Here is a 22,249-nt window from a genome sequence, read left to right on the forward strand (position 1 = left end):
TATTTGCTTTTCAGGAGAACACTACGTGGAGCTAGTGATCTACTTTAAATAGCGAAGTTAAGAGATTTTGGTAGCTGATGAGGCATTTGCAAGTATGAAATAATAAGACTCCATAAGTAAATGGAAAATAACTCGTTAAATCAAATAACGGAAGAGATAGTCACTGTATTAACTTTAAAACGAATAGCTTTTCTTGAATTTAATATAAGTTCCATTTGATGGAAAATAGTCAAAGATGGTCAAAAAGTGATAAGGAAAACTACAGGGCAGTAAATTTATTATTACTCTGTAGACTCAACGATGAAGGCCCTAAACATTATGACATACACTATCGGATATTCGTGCATTATCTACGTTGCTTGAAATTATTTAGTCATAAAACCATAACACTGGCAAACTATTCCATTCTCACTTCTCTGCAAGAAAAAATCCTATTAATCACTTTTGCTAATCAACTCTTGCTCAGTTTCCACGGATGACCTCTAGTTCTTCCACTACCACACCTGTTCTGAAAAACTTCCTCTTTACTTATTTGTATATCTCAATCATATCACTCTTTTCTGGCTATCAACCAATTTCTATGACCAAAAAATCTTCAACCTGTCCTCATGTGCATTTCATAGATCGGCCACCATTTTGGTCACTTGACTCTGAATCCCCCCCCCCTCCACCTCCTTATCTACAAAAAACTCAAATGGTCCAATCTGGGTAGAGTAGCCAAGATGGAGTCTTATCAATTCTCAAGAAAGGTATAATAACCTGATTTATCCCTGCCTGTCAGGGTGTTCTTCAGTAGCTAGTTAATCTAACGAGTAGTTTTAGCCAGTTTTGCAATACACACTCCAAACATCAACTCCTTATCTACTGTCATCCAACTACCTGGCTTCATTAATTTCTTGGGGTAGTTCACTCAATATGGTTCACTGCTCATAATCTTTTTATTCTAAAAATGCTTAATCTTATAATTTTCCACATTCAACTAATATCTGTTCTTTACATACACTTCCAATCTATATTTAATAATCCTGCAAAAATTTACCATTATTTTTATTGATTATTGCTCGACCCAATTTTGCATCATGGAATACAACTGGATAGTTCCTCCCAAATCCTTTCCTATATCATTAATGCGCGAATGAAATAGGAGTGACCAAAGTACAGCACCTAGTGCATGCAACTAATCACTGGATTTCTACTGGAGTATACTGCTGAATAAACTACTGTTCGGTTTCTTTCCATTAACACCATCTTATCAACTCCACCAACTTCATATCTATCTCCATGTGGTTTGCAATGTCCAGCAATATTATCGTATACCAGTTACCTTTATCTAACTCAGCTGTCACTGTATTATGAAATGTACGTTAGTGAAACATGATCCAACCTTCAAAACCATGTTATTCTTATATAGTATTCCCATTCCTGTCTAGTGATACCTAGATTTTTATATTAACCAACTTCCCAAATAACTTGTCTGCCAGTCCTGAATTACTGAGCAGTCAGTAATTGGCCACCTCAATCTTGGAACCTCCTTTTATGCAAAAAATTTTCACTCTCTTTGAGAAACCTAGAGCTGAGACCTACACGGCACTGTCAATTCCTACCATCTTCGTAACCCTCAATCTTGTATACTATCTAATCTCATATCCATATTCACATCTCGGTTCTGTAATATCTTATGCACCTCCAGTTTATTTCCCTCTATTTCCATGTAAGCCGTGGCCATCTATGTTACCAATATCTCCAATTGGGTAATATATCCTTGTAAAGTGTTCATTTAGTAATTCAACTATTTTATTTGCTTTCATTATCATCCTACCAAAATTCATTATATTTATTCATCCACAATCGTCCTTCCTTTTACTTGCCAGATACTGAAAGAACTCTTTGCCCACACCCTTGATTTTCTTTTATACCCTGAGTTTTCCTTTCTTACCATACTGATCATGCTTCTGGCCTGTGCTTTGTATTGTTCATGTGCCTGCTGGTCATCACTTTTCTGTTTAAGCCCCCTCCACATTTTTTATCTCCTGCTTAATTATGCAATCCATCCATTTCACTCCTTGGTTTATTCTCCAAATTCTACGTATGCAGTCTGCTGTTACTTTCCTCAGACACTTCTTTACCATTTGTACTATCAACATCCAACACCTGCTCAAGCCATGGTATTACTACAACCAACGTTCTAAATTTGTCATAGCATCACTGTAATTTCACATATGTTCCTCCCCTTAATTGAAAACTCCATACACTTAGCATCTCCAAGATGAAGATATATGCGTATGATCACTCTCACCATTTTGCAAAAAGGTGGCCATTTTGTTACAGAAAAATTCTCTGATGCAGTTACTAATCTACTACTCTGAAACCCCTGGTACATTTTATCACAGGTATTTTCTTCCTCCTATGTTCCCTTCCTTCTATTCTATATTCCCATTGTTGAATTCCATCCATAACTATTACTCAGCCTCCACTTATTGAGTGCCAATGTGTGCTATCCATGGCATTATTTACATACCCTACTCTACAGTACCAACGAACTGTATATTTTGTCCTGTTGTCCTCTATCTCACACCAGTTATCCTCGAATGCACTAATCTCACTGACCTCTAGTTAAACTCCTACGATCTTTAGTTGTATTTCATCAACTGTCAAAAACAATACCCTTCATCGTATTCTTTCTATCTTCCCTAAAAACACTATACTCTTTATATTCTATTCAATAACTATATCATCTTCTGTCAGTCATGTCTCACCATGCCAATAACCTTTGTCCAAGAGAACTCACTAATGCCAAAAACCCATCCCCCCTTCTGTTGACAGTGCTCTTTCTAATGATTTTGGAGCAAAGTGGAATGAACTATTGTGGCCAATTCAGCAGAGTACTATTCACAAATGTATCTATAGCAGAGACACAAAGCAGAAACTTAAGAGAGAGAGAGAGAGAGAGGGATTGAAGTGGATATGTGAGATAGGATCATTAATTAGCCAGGTTGTCCTCTTCTGGATAGAACTGAGCAATCTTAGAGAAGATTGATTTTGGTACACAATTTTTTTCCTTTTTCCATATATTCCTTTTTGGGGGGGAAGATTTGGGATTTTTATAGAGTTAGCAGATGTGAAGGTTTGAAGTATTGTCTCGTTAGAAAAAGTGTACGATGTTTTGGCGGCTTCAGAAGCTATAACTTCTGCAGCTTCAGTCCAAGAAGGGGAAATGTGATCGTGTTTGGATATCCGGATAGTACTGAAGGTAATGGGGAGGGATGTGAGCACTTTTTTGCGAGAAATCAGATAGAACTGAGTTTTTGTGGCATTAAAGTCTACAATGGTATACTTTCCCTTTGGGATATTGCTATGAGATCGGAGTTCAGGTAACTGGTCTTGGTGGACCTTGAGAATTATTCTATTGCTTGATCACTTGACAGGATTAAAAATATTTAAGATTTACATACAATAAGAAGAAAGTAGGTGAAAGAACAGAGCCGTGTGGTACTCCTGCATTGGTTGGGAAATCTGAGGAGAGAAAACCGTCACCCATGGCGCGTAGTGAGCGACTAGTGAAAAAGTTGCCGATCCAGTTGCAGGGTGTGGAAGGCAGAATATAGGATGACAGTTTGCTAAGTAGCCCCTATGCCAAATCCGATCAAAAGCTTTTGAAATGTCGAGAGCAAACACGTGACTTTCTTCAAAATTTTCCATGGCTTGAGTCCAGATATAGGTGGTGAAAGCTAAAAGATCAGCTGTAGATCGCGAATTTCGGAATTCGGACTTGGAGGGAGTTGGCAGTTTTGGGTGAAACTGAGAAGGAAAGCCAATATGAGTTGTGGACGCTGAAGTCCAAAGAAGGATGACCTCATTATTTCATTATTTGGCTAGTTCGACTGTAGGAAGTCGAGCTCTAGTGATAGATAGTTGAGAGTAATTAACGTAGTTTGCAGGGAAATAGAAAGAAAGAGAGGTATGTGAAAGCACTGGTTAATTTGGTAGGGATCTTTTTTAGCCAAAGCGGATCAAACATGGGAGATTGGAGATTTGCATTTGTATGTCAGTTACAAAGGATATGTTATCAGAACTTTAAAATTAGTACACACAAACAAGTTACCAGAAAAGCAAACCGTTGTTAACTTACTTGGGCATTTTTTGCACATTTTCACACTCAATCAATTATCTCATTAGTATTTGTGAACTTCCTCAGTATCTATCCTCCTAATAGTTCTACTTTCTCTAATTTTGCATCTCCAATCTTACTTCACTCAACAACACTTTTCCCTACTCCAAACACCAGATCCCTTCATGTTCAAACCTACATTGTACAACTTCATTCGTCCATCAAACTCACTCCACACATCTACAAATTCCACATTATTCCTTCTGCATATCCTTCGCATTAACTCATTCGCTATCATAGCCCTCAACTTCATACTGTGGGAACAGACTCACCTCTCGTAAGTATATCACTCTTTTCTTTTGATACTTTCAGTTACACTTGCATATTCTCCATCACACACTTGTCTCCTTTCAAAGCATTCGTTCCAGCCAGAACAACTAACTCTTTGACTTTGCCCATCTGCATTCTAATAACCATTAACATCGTTAATTTTTGCATCCGAGAAAGACTATCTCTTTCTCATCAAGCACACCTCATATAATAGAATCATCACTGTACAAGACTATCTCTCTACTTTTCTTTTTTCATTTAATCGAGCATTTCTTTCTCGTTTTTCACACCTCATTATTTCTGTTCTCAGCAAACATTTTTTGTATTTGCTCCAGCTCACGCTTCATCTTATGTAGCAATTCACATATGTTCATTTCCTCTCACAATACAGCTAACTCTTCATTCTTTTGATTATATTTTACTTTCTTTCTCTCAGTCTAATCTCTCTCTCTCTCTCTCCCTCACCCCTCGTTTTTGAACCACATCACATTTACCTTAGGTAACGTGCACTTTCACAGGCATTGCACTCCACTCCACTGCACGAAGCCCTTCGGGTTGAATTTCTTGATCAATTATGCGTTGGACGCAATTGTTATAGTTCTTTGGTGCTATGTGGAACGCTGTGGAACTTACCATACAAAATAATTTATATTTAAGGGCCGAATTAATTTAACTCTGATTAACACCACATTATAATACAGTATAATATACTTGTAATACAATTTCTAGTATCACTAGTTTTATAAAATGAGCAGCATTCGGGAGCACACTCTAAACATGATAGTTATTATTCATTTAGCCTCTGTTAAATGTAAAATAATGGAGAAGCCTACAGGGAGAGGGGTAAGGGATAATTTCTTTTTTAGTAATTATTCCAGGGTAAAGATATGCGCAATACATCTCTTATACAGAGACTTAGCCTCTCCTTTACTAAGACCATACTGCATGGCAAAGAGTCACATCCTTCCAGAGGTGCCCCCGTTTTCACAAAGCAGTGCAGATCTAGATTGGAAAGTCGAAAAGTATTCCAGAGGAAGGCAATGGCAAACCACCTCAGTACGTTTCATGAACGTACGTTCCACCAAGAACATTCCATGAACATGCCACAAATGAGAAAGTACGATATGGTACTGGATGGTAAGAGCCCCGGGCCTGACGGCATCCAACATGCAACTGAGGAATAACAGAGAGCTTCCACAAGTAGAACTAGTTTTTATGATTTGTCCACGTCAACATCCGTGACAGGAAAGCTTGGTCACAGATGTTGCTGGTTGGAAAAAGGAGGCTTCCTGTTTCACAAGAAATAACAAGATTGGAACTTGGAATGTTAGAAGTATGAACCAAGGCAAGCTGGAAATAATAAAAATGGAAATGAAGCGCCAGAAGCTGGATATATTGGGAATAAGTGAATTTAGATGGACTCGAATGGGCCATTTTCAGTCAGGGGACTATATGATGTATTGCTCAGGACATGAGACAAGTCGTAAAAATGGAGTATCTTTCTTACTCAGGAAAAAGATGACTAGGTATGTATTAGGTTATAATCCAGTGAGTTACAAAATCATTTCTCTCAGAGTGAGTGGACATCCAATGAATATGACCATCATTCAGGTTTATGCACCCACTACAGAGGTACCAGAAGACATAGAAGAATTTTATGGCAAGTTACAAAAAGTGATTAGATACAACACCAAAGGGAGATTTATGGCTGCTTATCGGAGATTGGAATGCAAAAGTGGGAGAAACCGAGGAACAAAGAATAACAGGTTGTTTTGGTTTAGGTATGCATAACACTGCAGGGAAGAGACTAGTTGAGTTTTGTGCAGAGAATTCTTTTTTGTTGCTAACACCTGCTTTAAACAGTACACATAGATATTACCTGATGGACAAAATAGAAATCAAATTGACTCCATATTTGTACAAAGAAGATGGAGAAGTGCAACTCACTCTGTCAAGACTTTTCCAGGTGCAGACTCTGGAACAAACCATGAATTATTAATGGCTATGATACATGTGATATTACAGAAACTGAAAATAACACAAATGTCGATCAGATATGATTTTGGAAACATATCAGCTGAATGCAATATTAGTATACAGAACAGATTTAACAGACTCAATTTGTGTGAAAGAGAACCAGATGAACTATGGGAAGAGATTAAAGATATAATTAAAACAGAAGCAAAGAAGAATATCCCAACAGTTTGTAAGAAGTCCAAATGGCTGTCAGAAGATGCCATCAAAACTGCTCAGGAAAGGAAGAATATGATGACCAAGGGAAGTTTGCAGAAATTTGCATTTGAATGCAGAGTTTCAACGACAAGCCAGAAGAGACAAGGAAAAATACTTTAACCAGGAATGCCAACAAATAGAAGACCAAAACAAGAGAGGAAAAACAAGAGATCCTTTCAAAAAGATCTGGGAACTGATAGGGAAGTTTAGTGCCAAGATGACAATATTAAAAAGTAAACACAAAGGATATCTTACAGAAGCTGCAGACATCAAAGAAAGATAGGAAGAGTATATAAAAGTCCTGTACAGAAAGGACTCCAAAATTACTGACAAATTTGAAAATCAGGATTATATACAGGAGCCAGTACTACTAGAGAGTGAAGTTAGGTGGGCACTGCAACAGCTATTCAGTAAGAAAGCAACAGGAGGGGATGGAATACCTATTGAGTTCCTCAAAGACCTGGGAGAAGAGACAGTTAAAATTTTAACAGCCCTATGTCCGCGAATTGGGATCACAAATACATGGCCTAGCGCAGGGTTTCCCAAACTTTTCCTATAACGGAACACTTCACATATCCTGAAATTTTAACAGGACACTGTTAAAATCGAGGTTAGAGTCGAGTATCATCGGTCTCGTATTCAATGTAAAGCTAAGCGCACACTATCGCCGAAGCAAGCTGTATCGCATCGCCAAAATGCGACAGCACACACTACAGGCGTCCCAGGCCGCATCGCTTCGCATTGACCTTGCTTGTGACCACACGTTTCCTAGAATAGATACCTCCGTACTTCACTCACGCTCGGAGGTGTCGACAACCACGGGCGGGTATCAGCCAGCGGCTGAGTCAAGACCAGCACGTGCTGGCCTTAGTAGCACAATCCACATGCAAATTGAGGAGCGCCTGATTTTCAAACATGTTTGAACTTGTCGCAGTAGTTAAAACCATTCCAGGCTCATATTAATTTTGATAATTTTCACGGAATATTTATTCACTTTCCGCAGAACACAGTGTTCCTCGGAACATTGTTCAAAAATCAGTTTATATACCTTTATTGAAGAAAGGCGATGCAACAGAGTGCAAAAATTACAGAACTATATCACTGATTTCTCATGCAAGTAAAGTCTTACTTAAGATCATTTCAGAAAAGACTGGAACCATTCATGAAGATAGAAATGCCAGATGAGCAGGCAGGATTTCAAAAAGGCAGAGAAACAATAGATCAGATCGACAATGCGAGATGGATAATAGAAAGAGCACAGGAATATCAAAAGAATGTCTACCTTTGTTTCCTTGTAAGGCTTTTAACTTGTAGATCATATAAAACTGTGGAATGTTTTAAGAATAGTGGGAGTACCAGAGCATTTCAGTATCCTTTTTCTTTATTATGAACAAGAAGCTACTGTCCAAACAGATCTTGGAGAAACTGAGTATTTCACAATAGGTAAAGGGGTGCGATAAGGATGCATTTTATCTCCGTACCTGTTTAACTTGTACAGCGAATACATTTTAGGAATGGCAGGGCTGGAGGAATCTTCAGTTGGAATTAAAATTGGTGGAAGAAATATTAATAATTTGAGGTATGCAGATGATACCGCCTTGCTAGCAGAATGCAAATAAGATTTGGAGGAACTTATACCATTGGCTACAAGTTTATTTTGTAGTCCAAGAATACCATGGACTACAAAATAATCCAATAAATCAGTGATAGACAGAATAAAGCCAGATTGCTCCCTCGAAGCTATGATCATCAAGGAAAAATTGTCATACTTTGGACGTATTATACAAGCAAATGACAGTCTGGAGAAGATGGTATGCTTGCTAAAGTTGATGGAAGTAGGAGAAAAGGAAGACTAAGAATTAGATTGGCGGATGGAGTTAAAGAAGCAACTGGAATGCGCCTGGAAATTCTGGGAGATATGGCCAGGGACAGATCTGAATGGAGAGTGTGTTCATAGAATCACCAGGAGTCGAAAACGACTCGATCAATAACAACAACTACAGGGATAATTAGATACCTATAAAATTATAAATGAATTGTAACATTTAATTGTAAGCGCCTGCGTATTGCAATTGGAAGAACGACGGTACAGTGCACTCTTCAGTTAGAAAAAGGCCTGAGTTTAATTCTCGTCGTGCGAGAGGAATGTTTTATATCGGTTTTTTTCACTTAAAGATGAGTTAGCTGACCTTTATTCCCGAAAACTCTGGGTTTTCATCCCGCGTACAGGAAAATCGGTGAATCCAACAGAACACACGCAATTTACATTAAAAAAAAAATACTGCTCTTGGTGTTGATGGGCGGTAGATGGCGTTGAGTATAGTTGTATAGTGGGAGAATTAAGTATTAGGGGAAAAGATGAGATGTGTAGCGAAGTGGAGTAGCGTGCCCTCCCTCGATGAGTGCTGGGACTCCTAGGAAGTGTCACATAATGATAATAATAACAATGATAACACTTACTAAAGAATAAGAAATGTTTTGCACTTATTTTGAACGTGGTTAGACTGCTTAACGGAAAGGAACCAGAGAGTAATATTTTAGGGTTCAGACCTGATTTGGTTCTTTAATCTAGCTGGATTCTACAATTCATATTAGGTGAAATGTTTTTTAATTTTATCAATGGTGTTATATAACGTTTTAAATAACGGCTTCACACGTGTAAGAGAAATAGAACAGAATTTATTACTCCTATATATTTCGTCATTATGTCATGAGCCTCATTCAGGAAGAAGGCTGAAGGATTGATAACAATATTTAAATTATGAATACAAGAACGATTCATACAGCATGCGTATACAATATCACATGTCTCGATCGCAGCTGTACAATAGGAGGAAATACTAATACAGAAAAGTGGGTATAGGAAATTCATACTTATTAATTAATTTAAAAAATATATAAACAATTAACAGCAATCACTTCCCCAAACTTAGAAATATACTTACATCTGTCCGATTAAGATTATGGATGTGGAGGAGGCTTAATACGATTCAAAAAAAAAAAAAAAAAAAAAGACGATTAAATTTTCACTTACTGCAGTGTACTATCTTGGTATGGTTCCGGTGAACTCTATGGCTGGTGTGATGGCATGAGAAGCATGGTCTGAACTTTCAGATTCTAAAAATCTTATTTAATCTTGATATTCTTGGATTCTAATCGTAGCAGAACTGCCAGTCTGTCTGAAATAGCAAAGATAACAAGAACATGGTATTTGATAAACACCAAGCAATGATGGAGGTGATGATGTTAAGCAGTAAGAAAGATGACAATATCCGAGCTGGTTGGTAGATGTTATATAGATAATATCCGCGAAGGATTCTTGCTATTTGTTCAGATGTTCCTTTAAGGTAGGGTATGCAGATTCCTTTCAAAATCATATTGCAATCTTGAAGAGGGATGAAAATTATGAAATATTTTCTGTATCAAGGTCTTGTTGTGTCCATTAAGTAAAAGAGTGTTTTCTTTTATTTAATTCATCGAATAGAAGAGACTCAGAAGAACAAATTGTGCGTCCTCGGCGCATAAGGCTTTTGATAATACCTATTTTTTGTGAGAATGATTATGTGAAGATGCATGGATATGTCTGCCTGTAAAGGATGGTACCAATAAACAGAAAATTCAATATTATCAGTAGAGTTACAATGCATTAAGTTATCCAAAAGGAGTAGCTGTTGTTAGATTCACGTTCAATAGTAAACTTGATGAGATTTTATATAAGGAGTTAATTTTATCCAGTAATTGAAGAAGTTCGGTTTCAGAGTGAGACCAGATGGCGAAAAGATTATCCAAAAACATAGCCAAATGCGAAATCTATAAGAAATGATGATAGAAGTCGCTTCCTCTTAAATGCTACATAAAATAATCAGCCAAAGCATGTACGGGAGGGGGGGGGGAGATGAAAGTTCTGATAATCACATGAAGGAACAAGTACATGACATGTCTTCTTATACATAATAAAATAAAACAACAACAAATTATTACAATTTGATGAAACATGGAATTAAAAGGTGTAAAGATATGTTCTTTCTTGTGGTTATATCAGTTGCTTTAATATTATTTTTGTTCTACATGTTTATCAGAACTTTTAAGATTGGTAGTCGTAATATAGAGAGCCTCCATAGCTCAGTCATTATAGACGAAGCCTTTGGGTTTCGATTCCCATCAGTGACCTAAGGAACCTTTATCTGGTTTCTTTCGACGAAAGGTGAGTTAGCCGGTCTCATACGGCCGTAAGGGTTTTTTCCACCGGAAACTCGGGTTTTTCGTCTCCCAGAACAGGTAAACCGGTCCCGTGAACATACGCATCTACAGATATTGGACACAGAGGGAGCATAGGACTAACGCCTTATCCTTGAGTTACGATTGCGGTTGCGAAGTCCAAGAATAGTTGGAAGGTCATAGGCGATTGAGTGCCTGTTAGGACCACTGGTGGTGGTAGTAGTCGATATAGGACTGCCCATCTCAGTACCCTATATCTGCTGAAATAATTTATTACACCAAGCAAAATAACCAGAATCGATAGTAAACCTGAATAACTGACGACGTAGTCAGGGAAATTACTGCAAAAGATGTAGAGTTATAATAATAATAATAATAATAATAATAATAATAATAATAATAATAATAATAATAATATTATTATTATTATTAATAATAATAATATTATTATTATTATTATTATTATTATTATTATTATTATTATTATTATTATTATTATTATTATTATTATTATTATTATTATTATTATTATTATTATTCTTATTATTATTATTAGAGGGCGCTGTGTAGGCATACGAACGGTTGCATGGTGGTTTCGCTGTTCCAGTTTTTATAGTTTTAATGTGGTCCTAACTCCTGTTTTTAATTTAAAAGTGTCATAAAGTAACTCTACTTGTCATGCTGAAGACAGTGACATATAATTCATAGTAATTGGCCAAGTGGAATCCAAAATCTGAGTGTGCTAAATATTGAAGCATACGCCGCGGTTGCTAACGAGTATAGAACAAAGGACGTCACCATCTTTGCAGCTGTCCAAAGGAAGAAAGGTGAGTCATGAAGTGCAACAAGTGTCAGAAGGAACTACCGTCCGACGGATGTTATATAACCTGCAGGAAATGCCATAGGAATCTTCACTTTACATGTTCCGGACTTTCAGAAACAACCTGCCAACGCAAATCCAATGCCAAACGAGAAGAATGGAAGTGCCTAAACTGTAGAGAGAACAAAGAAACGCCACCACCCACGACGCAACTGATTATGCCGGAGGCAGAATCGGACGATGAACTGAACACACAACAAAATACCGGTGAGTCATAATTTGAGTTCCATAAATTTATTAGTAGAAAAACGTTTAGAAAATATAAAAGCCAGCTTGGTAGATCTTGTCCAAGAACTATTTGATAAACAGAATAAAAAAATAACAAAAAAAATTAGCGAATATGAAGAGTTTGTTCAATTTAATAATTCAAAAGTCGAAGAAGTCTTACAAACTGTAAAAGACATTAAAACCAGCATTAACGCATTGACTGACAGGCAGCACAAATTCATAAAAGACACATCGGAACTCCGTCAAGAATTTAATTCCCTGAAACTACAATCCGAAGTTTTAAACCAACAACAACATAAAGAAGACGTTGTCATAAACGGTCTTCCAGAAACCGAATCCACAGAAAATCTCAGAGACGTAGTTTTAAAGTTAGGCTATGCATTTGACATCCCCCTACAGCAATGATATTCAGACCATAAATCGGTTTCCCAGGAAGAACAGAAAACAAGGCTCGCCGTGACCCGCACCAGTCATAGTTCGTCTGACAAGCAAGGCTACAAGAGACAATCTCATAAAAGCCAGCAGACTGAAAAAACCAGTAGTCAAGGATTTAAATGCATCGCAAGACAATACGCCAATCTTTCTATCTGAGTATTTAACACCTTTCTATCAGAATCTTTTGTACCAAGCAAGAAAAGAAAAAACAGAAAAAAGTATCAAGTTTTATGGATCAAAGACGGCAAAATATTCTTGAGAAAGTCACAGACTTCAAAGTCTATACAAATAAAAAGCTCGGAAGATATAGACAGGTTGCCAGAGTGAAACAAAAGTCTCCAACTTAGTTCAATAAGAAGATTTCAACACAACAAAAATGAATGTGAACCATCAGATAGATGTAATTACACCAGAATAAATCAGTAATTGACTTTCAAATCGCTTGATGCTTGAAAACAAAACACAGTACATGCGAGAGGTCTCTCGATCTTGCATATTAACATCAGAAGCATCCGAAAACATTGGTTATTATTACAGGCTTATCTGAGGAATTACACTGATATTATTGATATATTGATTCTTACAGAAGTATCCATAACTAATGACGAAGCGACTGCTTTCCAAATTCCAGGCTTCCAACATAGATCATGCCGCCAAACAAAAAGAGGGGGTGGATTATTAATATCTATCAAACAAAAATTAATAGCAAAAGAAATGGCCTATCAGTTTGAGCATGCTGAAACCCTCTGCCTCGAAATCATTAATACCACGAATACACAGCATCCCATAATACTAAATGCTATTTACAGGCCATCAAACCTAAACATGATAAAATTCTTGCAGGAACTCAATTGCTGGATTTCAAGCCAAGAAATATGCTCAACCGAACACCTAACGATAATTGGCGACATAAACATAAATATTGCAAATGAAAACCAGAACAACACTGTACAATACCTAGACACACTATCCATGTATAATCTAATACCAACAATAACATCATGTACTAGAGAAGAAATATTCGGAAATACTATCACTGCCTCCTGTCTAGATCATATAAACGTCCGGGCACCACCAAATAGTTACACTGCATCAGTCATAAATTGCAAAGTAGCAGACCATTACTTCACCGCTCTAAACCTGCACACCAAGACAATATCCATGCAATGTCCCACAGAAGAAAAGCGATAGAAAACAATAATAGACGAAGAAATGGTCAACCACGAAATAAGAAAAACAGATTGGGAACACCTGGCATCAGATTCAGCAGATATCTTATACAACAACATTAAACTCACACTGGAGGAAATATATAAGAAAGCTACAAAGAAAGTCCGAATTCGTTCAAAAACAACACCAAATCCTTGGATAACACAAAACTTAATCCTAGAAATACACAGAAAGGACGCTTTATGGAAAGAATTAAAGCGATATCCAAATAACACAGCTTTAAAAACTGAATATAAGATAACAAGGAATCGCCTTACAACACAAATCAGAAATGCAAAAAGAAGCTCCTACAGAGACAAACTAACCTCCGCACAAAACAACATGAAACAAACCTGGCATCTGATCAATGAGATGTTAGATTTTGTTCCCGACACCACCGCCTCCGAAACCATAAAACACAGCTTCATGAAAGATGCAAAACCTATCCAACAACTAGCAAATGACTTTAACCAATACTTTGCCGATTCCATCCAAGAACTGCATAGAAATATTCCCCCAATCACAAAACGAGACCCTCCACTTGGGCCACAATCAAAACAGACATTATGGTTCCCAACCATAAAAGAAGCAGAACTTCTCTCAGCAATACATCAAATCAAACCAAACAAAGGCCCAGGAATAGATGGTATCAGACCTAAAGATATAAAGCAACATGCAACTAGTTTAAGCTCTATCCTACTAAAACTAATAAATAAAATATTTAAAACAGGACAGATACCAAGTATGCTAAAGACTGCCATAATCACACCCATATACAAACAAGGAAAAAGAAATTTAATCAGCAATTACAGACCCATAGCAACATTACCAATTATCGATCAAATTATGGAGCGGATCATACTGAAGAAACTCACAGCATACACTGAGATCTTTCATATTATCCCCAAAACACAATAAGGTTTTCAGAAAAATAAGGGAACAACATCTCTCTTGGAAGACTTTACAGACGTAATTAATACCGCCTTAGACAAAAACAAAATTGCCATGGTAGTCTTTAAAGATCTAACTAAAGCATTCGATACACTTACACATCAAACCTTGTTAGAAAATCTGAGGCATGTTGGAATAGACGGGCCTCTTCACAGGTGGTTTACAAACTACCTCCAAAATAGAAAGCATATCACACGTATCGGGTCAAACTGAAGCAGAGAGCTACCAGTAACCTGTGGAGTGCCACAGGGAGCTGTACTCTCCCCAACTCTATTCAACATTTACACGCACGATATTAATCAGTTACCACTCAAAGGTAAGATATTCCAATACGCAGACGATACAGCAATAATATCCATCCATAATAACGCAAGCATAGCCCAAACAAATATGCAACATGATATAAATCTGATCATAGACTGGCTCACGAAAAACTCCATACACCTAAACTCAGAAAAGACAAAATTAATGATATTCAGATCTCCACTGACTCAACCAGTTCATAACAAATATATAACCATCCAACATCCACTTTCCAACATAAAAAACACACAGAACAGCAAAACCACTACAATCACTCAGGTTGAAACAATACGATACCTTGGAATTTACTTCGATGCAGATATTGAACTGGAATAGCCACATAAAACATCTACACAACAAACTCCGAACAATAAATGGCAAACTCTACAGGTTAAAAGACATAGTTCCCATATGCCTAAAAACACTAATATACAAAGCACTATGCCAAAATATACTAAGATACGCTATAACAACGTATGCTTTTTGTGCACCCTACAAATTAAATAGATTAATGTCGCTACAGTACAAAATGACAAAACTGATCTTTTGGGAACAAAGAGAAAATCACGACCTTATAAACATTGCAATGTCAGAACACAAAATACTGACAGCAAAACATTTATGTCACTATGCAGCCTTGCTAAAACATTATTTCGATGCCAACTACAGGACAGTTAGAAATACATACCGTATAACAAGACCTCAGACTACTAATTATATCACATATAAATACAATAATCACTACGGAAAGGCCACGAGAAACTGCTACATCCCAGACATGATAAACAAATTACATACAAAAACCTTACAAACAACAATAGCCTGAAAAGAGCTCTAAGGACATACTACGAACAAGCTTATTGTGTGTGTGTGTGTGTGTGTGTGTGTGTGTGTGTGTGTGTGTGTGTGTGTGTGTGTGTGTGTGTGTGTGTGTGTGTGTGTGTGTGTGTGTGTGTGTGTGTGTGTGTGTGTGTGTGTGTGTGTGTGTGTGTGTGTGTGTGTGTGTGTGTGTGTGTGTGTGTGTGCGCGTGTGCGTGCGTGCGTGCGTGGTGCGTGCGTGTGTGCGTGGTGCGTGCGTGCGCGCGCGCGAATTTCTCAATGATAGATTTCATAGCTTCCCAACACAGCAAAAAAAAAAAAAAAACCAATACATAATAGCCAAATGGTGTCATCCTCAGATAAGCTTACATATAAGCTTCGAGGATGAAAGCAAAGAAATTAGTTCTCATCCAAGATGTATCATATGTAACCAAATGCCTGTAATGCACGTATCACATGAAAACCAATGTATGTAATGTATGTATTATATGTAAACCAATGTACGTAATGTAAATATCACATGTAAACAAATGTAAGTAATGTATCATATGTAAACAAATGTATGTAATGTATATAATAACTGTAACAAATGTATGCAATGTAAAAAAAATTCTTTTAAATGTAAATCATGAGTTTATACTGTATGTTTGTGAGAATAAGGAAACATAATATTTAGATTGCATATGTGTAAATACTGTTGTATAATCACACACCTTTTCAAACTTGAAAAAAAAATTAGTAAACTACAACATATAATATTATACAACTTATGTAACTCTGAACAATATATTGGTAAATTATTATTATGATTGTTATATTAAAAAAAACTGTTATCTCATCATTATTATTTAAATCTCATTATATGTAGCACAAAGTGCTGAACCTTGTAAAATAATATATTGAATAGATGATCATTGTACATATGTAAATATTTGAAAGAACAATAAAAAAAATTAATAAAAAATAAATTAATAAAAAAATTATTATTATTATTATTACATACGATACATACATTACATGCATTTGATTACATATGATACAGACTTGATTACATGTTTTTCTTTAAAAAAATTCAGTCTTTTTTTATTATTAAAATTATGATTATTATTGTGATTACATGTTTACAACACATAAGATTACCTATTTACAACAGGTTTAATTCTGTTTTTTTTTGTAACAATGAAATTCGTACAGTTTTTTCCTATATAATAATAATAATAATAATATTTTTTTTTTTTTTTTTAACATTTTATTATGGCTCAGTATAAATTACATACAATAATAATATTTACAATAAGGTTTATACAGAATTTTTGAATTTAGAATATAATAATAATAATAATAATAATAATAATAATAATAATAATAATAATAATAATTTTTTTTTTTTTTTTTTATAAACGACTTATTTGTTTTTGTTTTTACAATGAAAATGATAAGGTTTACTATCACACAGAGTATCTGCACACACACAATGAAAAACATATTATCTTTTCTGTACAGTACGAAAATTCGATATACAAAATGCAGAGTACATTTTATAAATATGAATATACATTTTTTTAAACTATCTAAATATGGATTGGCACCAATGTGCACACAATTCACGATACAATGCAGTAATGCAGCATACACACATAATTCAATAATAATAATAATAATAATTTTTTTTTTACATTTTATTATGTCTCAGTATAAGTTACATACAATAATAATATTTACATTTACAGTATTTACAATAAGGATTATACAGAATTATTTTTTATTTTTTATGTCTCAGATGAATTGCATACATAATTGCTGTAGTAATTATATGTATATAATATTTATAACGCATTACAAGTGTGTATAACAGATACTTGCAAGTTAGTAATTTTCTTCCTCGAAGCTTAGCAGAGCTTATCTGAGGAAGATAATAGATGTCAGAGGGTGGTGGTTTCATGGTTGTGTTCCTATAGTGGTCACAAGCCAGGTGTTGATTTTACTGTTTGTTGGTACGTGCTTGAAAGACTTCGACTGCTATTACAGTTTAACTTTTTTTTTTTTTTTTTGTGAAAATAGGGTTGGATTTAGACATGGTGTGTTTGTTTCTTTGTGTTCTTGTAGTGGTAGTTTTTTGAGGGGGGGGGGTTTGTCGTAGGTTTGTGTGTGTGTGTATGTGTGGTGGGGAGAGAGAAACAGGAATTGCTCTAATTTTCTTTCTCGCTATAATATTTATATAGTGCCTGTTTCAGCTCTCTGTATGTTCCTAGGTTTCTGTTGTCGAACGGCAGTTTGTTTATCATGTCAGGTACGTAGAAGTTTCGGGTGGCTTTGCCGTAGTGATTGTTGTACTTATATGTTATGTAGTTTGTTGACTGTGGTCTTGTTATTTGATATGTTGTTCTGGTTACTCTATATGTTGGGCTGTAGTAGTGTTTTAACATGACTGTGTAGTGGCGTAATTGTTTCACCTTAAATATTTTGTGTTTAGTCCATGCTTCCTGGATAAGAGTGGGTTGTTCCCAGAATATCAGTTTTATCATTTTATCTTGCAACCATTGTAGCCTGTTAAGTCTGTATTCTGCGCAGAATGCGTATGATGTGATTGCATATCTTAAAATGTTTTCACATAATGCTTTATAGATTAGTATTTTTATGTGGGTTGGGGCAATGTCTTTTAATCTGTATAGTTTGCTTGCTATTATCCTAAGCTTGGTATGTAGGTAGTTTGTAAGGCTATTCCAACTTTGATCTGCATCGAAGTGAAGTCCAAGGTAGCGTGTTGTTTTCACCTGTGTGATGGTTGTGATTTTAGGTTCTGCACTTTGTGTATAGGAGGATGAATGTTTGATAGTGAGATACTTAGTTTCTATGGGCAGGGTTTGGGGGTTTTTGAATATCATTAGCTTTGTTTTTCCAGGGTTTATATATATGCCGTTTTCGGTTAACCAGTTAGTGATTTGATTGATGTCGTGTTGCATATTTTTGTAAGCGATTTTTGCAGTGTTGTGAATGGATACTATGGCAGTGTCGTCTGCATACTGGATGATTTTACTTTTTATGGGGAGTTGGCTTATATCGTGTGTGTATATGTTAAATAGAATGGGAGATAGGACAGCTCCTTGCGGTACTCCACAGGTTACATGTACCTCTTTGCTGTGTGCTGATCCTATATGTGTGATGTGCTTTCTATTTTTCGTGTATGCTTTAAACCACTGGAGTAGACGACCTCCAATTCCGATATGGTTAAGTTTCGTTAACAAGGTTTTATGTGTTAGTGTGTCAAATGCTTTTGTTAGGTCAATGAATACCACTAATGTTATTCTGTTTTTATCCAATGCAGCGTTTATTAGATCTGTGAAATCTTCCAGGAGTGTTGCTGTTCCTTTATTTTTTTGAAAGCCATATTGTGTTTTGGGTATGATTTGAAATTTTTCAACGTATGTGGAGAGTTTTTGATGAACAATGCGCTCCATGATTTGGTTGATTACAGGCAGCGTTGCGATAGGTCTGTAATTACTTATTATGTTTCTTTTTCCCTGTTTGTGTATGGGTGTGATTAATGCAGTCTTCAGTGTTTCAGGTATGTGTCCCGTTTCGAAGATTTTATTTAACAGTTTTTGTATAACTGGAAGTAGGTCGGTTGAGTGTTTCTTGATGTCTTTTGGTCTGATTCCGTCTATCCCCGGTCCTTTGTTAGGATTAATTTGTTGAATAGCCAGTGATAGTTCTTCTTTTGTTACTGTGGGGAACCACATCGACTGGGTTGCTCGTGGACCTAGTGGAGAATGTTCGTATGTGTGAGGAAAGGTTGTTTCTTGTAGCTTTTGGACAGAGTTCACGAAGTGCTGATTAAAGTTGTTTGCCAACTGTTTGAGGGATTTGGGGTCGCAGGCAAAGCTGTGTTTTATTGTTTCTGAGGCAGTGGTTCTGTGTATATTGTCCAGCATTTCATTAATCAGGTGCCAGGTTTCCTTTATGTCGTTCTGTGCTGTTGTTAATTTGTTGCTGTAATAGTTTCTTTTTGCCGTTCGAATCTGGGTTGTTAGGAGATTCCGTTTTCTTTTGTATTCAGCTTTTAAAGCGATATTGCTCGGTAACTTCTTAAGTTGTTTCCATAGGGCATCTTTTCTTTGTATGTCTGTTAGTATGCTGTCTGTTATCCATGGATTTTGTTTCGTTTGGCGGCGTATTTTTATTTTTGTTAATGCTTTGTTGTATATTTTGTTAAATGCAAGTTTAAGATTATTATATACAGCTTCAGCAGAGTCTAAAGATGCTATCTGCATCCAGTCTGTTTTTCTGATTTCATCGTTCACTATTGCTTCGTTTACAATGCTATGATACTGTTTTGTAGTCTCAGTGATTTTTATGGGTTCTGGTTCAGTGTGTAACTGCAATGCTGTGAAATAATGGTCTGCTAGTTTGCATGTTATGACGGCTGCTGTGTGGCTGTTTGGAGGGGCCCTTATATTTATATGATCAATGCAGGTTGAGGTTGTTGTGTTTCCGACTATCTCTTCTCGTGTATACGACTGTATGGATGGGGTTATGTTATATGCCGATAATAGGTCTAGGTATTGTTCTGTGTTGTTATTTATGTTCCTAATGTTTATATTAATGTCTCCTATTATTATCAAGTATTTTGAGGTGCCTACTTTCGTGGCTGAAAGCCATCTGTTTAGTTCTTCTAGGAATTTTGTGGTGCTTAAGTTGGGTGGTCTGTATATTGCGTTTAATATCAGGGAGTTTTCTTGTTTGATGTTTTTAATTTCGATGCATATGTTTTCTGCGTATTCTAATTTATAGTTTATTTCTGTTACTTCTAGTTTATGTTTGGTAAATATTATTATACCACCGCCTCGTTTTGTTTGTCTGCAGTGTTTGTGTTGTTGGAAGTGTGGCATTTGGTAGGAGGGTGCCTCTTCGTTTGTCGTAGATACTTCAGTCAGTATTAAAATGTCTATTTCGTCTATATCTTCCTTCAGATAAGCTTGCAGGGTCAGCCAGTATTTTTGAATGCTTCTGATGTTGATGTGGAGAATAGATAGTCCTTTTTTGGGGATTGTCAGTTGTTTCCATTCTGATATTGATTTCAGAATGTGGCAATTATCATGTTCCGGGGTGATTACGTCTGCTTGATGGTGTGCGTTCATGTTGGTTGGGGTGCTGGTCCTTCTTTACGAGTTGTCAATATTCGTTTCATTGTGACAGCCTGTTGAGGTCATCTACGGATTTTATTTCGATTGGTTTTGAGTCTTGTGTCTTTCTAAGGAATATTTTGCTGTCTCTTATCCATATAAACTGGTAATTGTTTTCTGTTTTTACTTTCCTTGCTTGGTAGAATATTTTCTGATAGTGTGGAGTAAGGTATTCAGACAAGTATATTGGGGTGTTGTCGTGGTCTCCTTTCAGATCCTTTACTACTGGATTTTTAATCTTGCTAGCTTTTATAAGTGTAGTTTTTGTTAGGCTGTTGGTGAGTCGCACTACGACGGGAGAAGGACGGGTATTATTTTCTCTTTTCCTTTTTTGTGGTAACCGATGCACTGACTGGATGTCTCTTGGTTCAATGGGGGAGCCGATTTTTTGGCTTAGTTGTATTACAGTGTCTCTTAGAGGTTCCATAGCTATTTCTGGGAGACCATTTATGAGGAGGTCATTTTTGTGCTGCTGTTGGTTTGAGAGCTCGTACTGTTGCTTTAGAGAGTTTAGTTCTTGCCGTAGGTCCGTTGTCTCTTTAATTAAATTATGCTGTCTTTCAGTTAGCTCTTTGATGCAGTTTTTAATTTCGCTAACAGTCTGTAACATATCTTCTATCGAGTTATTATTAAATTTAATAAATGCCTCGTATTGGTTAAATTTTTCTGTAATTTGTGCGGTATGTTTTTTAAATAGTTCTCCAACAAAATCGATTAAATAGTCTTTTAGGTTTTGTAATCTATTTTCAAGTAATGCATTTAAAGATGGCTCACCTGGGTTTCCGTTGTTGTTTTCTTTGTTTTTAATTCCCTCTGTTGTTGATAGCTGTTTACTGCCTGCGGTTGTTTTCTGCGTTGGCTGTTTTCCGCCTGCGGTCGAAGGCGACGTTCCTTTGTTATCTCTGCAATGGGGACACTTCCACTCGTCACGATTCTTGTTTGATTTTCGCTGCCAGGTAGTCTCGGACAATCCTGAACATAAAAAATGCATGTTTCTTTGGCAGTTCCTACATGTTACGTGGTTTTCTTCGCTCGTTAGGTCTTCTTGGCATTTGTAGCACTTCACACTTCTTGTTTGACGATCTTGCTGTATTTTCTAATATGGCGTCCTCCTTTGTTCTCTTCTCGCGTAGTTGACCAACGTATACTTCGAACTTTGAATACTTATATTTTACTTATTACTTAACAGATACTTACAGTTTTTACATCTATATGTTCGTCTTGAAGAACGGAGTTCACTGATGTACTTTGAATTTTAATTCAGAAGAAAAGATCTACTTTGCAACTTAAAATATGGGAGCATCGAAATAGCATGCTTGCGACTACTTGCTGCTAAAGCGCCCTCTTTTAATA

General features: G+C 36.3%; 1 long non-coding RNA gene across 1 annotated transcript in view; it reads right to left on the minus strand.

Annotated features, from left to right (window-relative positions):
• Nucleotides 1–22,249, minus strand: part of LOC150109135 (uncharacterized) — a 48,280-nt gene that overhangs the window by 12,765 nt on the left and 13,266 nt on the right. The window lies entirely within an intron of this gene.

The sequence above is a fragment of the Typopeltis vanoorti genome, chromosome 2 (genome assembly GCF_054136105.1).
Source record: "Typopeltis vanoorti isolate ZY-2024b chromosome 2, IOZ_Tvanoo_1.0, whole genome shotgun sequence".
Taxonomy (NCBI): Eukaryota; Metazoa; Arthropoda; class Arachnida; order Uropygi; family Thelyphonidae; genus Typopeltis; species Typopeltis vanoorti.